This window comes from Pteropus vampyrus, unplaced genomic scaffold, assembly GCF_000151845.1.
Source record: "Pteropus vampyrus isolate Shadow unplaced genomic scaffold, Pvam_2.0 Scaffold309, whole genome shotgun sequence".
Lineage (NCBI taxonomy): Eukaryota > Metazoa > Chordata > Mammalia > Chiroptera > Pteropodidae > Pteropus > Pteropus vampyrus.
Window position 1 is genome coordinate 427968 of NW_011889090.1, and position 1864 is coordinate 429831.

Genomic DNA, 1864 nt, shown 5'->3' on the forward strand with positions numbered 1-1864 from the left:
TGAGGGGAGGAACCCCCCGGGCAGAGCCCCCAGCTATGACTGCGATTACTGTGCACGGTGGGCACGTCCTAGCCTGGACGGGAGCAAGCTGGGACTCGCGTGGAGAGCAAGGTCAGAGGTCGGCGTGTGGATGAGCTGGCCACTGTGGTCAGCACACACCTCGCCCGCTTGGAAACCACGCTCACAGCCGCAGGACATGCAGCCAAGGACCCTCCATGGAGGCTGCGAACCTGCCCAACGGCCGCAGCTTCCTGACGACTCGATGGCCCCCTGGCAACTTCCAAAGCTGTGACTTGAACCACTAGTACCAGTGGTGGCATGTCCGGCCTCAGCCCGTCACTCACCCTTTGTGGGCACCTATCTCTGCGAGGGGAGGGGTCACTCGCAACATCTCCACGAGCCGCACCGCCTGCCCGGGTCCCACGTGCGCTCACGAGGAGCAGACAACTGGCTTGTGCACGGCCTTCCCATCATGCTTTGCTAAGGACAGGCGTGTAACGCACACTGCCCCCCACTCTCCCAGTGGTGCGCCGGCACCATCGCCCCAACTTCCGTGTCCTCAGAACTGGAAGCGAAACACCGCCCTGAAGTGTTAAGGGCTACACAAGACGACTAAGTCACAGGAGTGTCGCGCGCGAAGACCGCGGCGCAAACCACAGCCCTCTTCCCTGATCTCCCACTTAAAACAGTCCCCAGGGTCACCTTCAATAGCAGAGGCCAGACCTGTTGCCCCCCTCTGGCCACAGCGGCATGTCTACCTGAGCGGCCGCTGGGACAGGCAGCGGGGGAGGAGCTCAGGCCCGGGCAGGGGGGAGAGGCAGGCTCATCGCCCTCTGCACCGCCCCAGGCCCTGGAGTGGGTGTGGCGGCTCGCAGCCCTCTGCCCGAGCCAGTGGGAGTCTGACGGGCGGTCCAGGCCCCCTCCCCGCTGACCCAGGCAGGCTCAGTCTCGCCCTGCAGGGGCCTGGCGCCAAGGGGTCGCTCGACTTCCTGCTGGGTCACCTGCAAAGTGAGACACGAACCCTTCCCTGGCACACAAGCGATGGGTACCAGATGGGAGAGTGGGGATACCGAGAAGCCTGGCAGCTGGCCTACCCCAGACACTTGTAAGCCAAGAGCGATCGGGTGCTGGCAGTTCCGCGTTTAGACGTACGAGAACGTACGCCGGCACGCGCGGTGGAAGTTCAGACAGGAAGTGCAAGGCTCTGACCGATCTCTCTCCCGAATCTCACTTTGAACGTCGGGGGAAAAGCTGGGTCCGTGCCCGTGAAGCCCTGCCCCACCCAGCTGCGGTGCTGGAGGCGTTCAAGGAGGAGAAATGGGGTCCCGTCCCCCCAGCTGACAGTGCTGGGCGCAGGGCCTAGGAGGGATAGAGCAAGTTGCTCATCCTCGACCCCCGTTTGCAGTCCTGGGGACACTTTTGGAGCACCCCTCTCCAAACAGCCCTGCCTGGCCTCGGGGAGCAGCTCAGATGCAACCTGAGCCCCCACTCGAGGCTCACGAAGCCAAAACACACAGACGGCTCGGCTGGGAGTAGGCGATGGCCACTAAGATGGGATTGTGACAGGCCGTCCAAGGTGGCACTTAAAACGATGTGAGTGACGAGGACAGAACAGCTCTGCCAAGACCAGGAAAGGCAGTTCCCCAGGTGGCCTGGAGGTGGCAGCACAGGCACCATCACAGTTCCTAGAGCTGGCTGTGGCCCTGTGCAGAGGGATCGTGACCTGTGGCCTGGCCGTGACACTGGGGTGACGGCTGCAGGAAGGCGGAGGGACCCTCAGCAGCCTTAGTCACAGCAGCACAAGAGCCGGCGCCCTTATCACCTGCAGTCGGTGAACCCCCGCGGCTCCCCCAGGAGGAAGGGA

The 1864-nt window shown here is 63.7% G+C and overlaps 1 protein-coding gene across 4 annotated transcripts in view; it reads right to left on the reverse strand.

Annotated features, from left to right (window-relative positions):
- The window catches only part of NADK (NAD kinase), a 24961-nt gene that overhangs the window by 6816 nt on the left and 16281 nt on the right, over positions 1–1864 (reverse strand). The window lies entirely within an intron of this gene.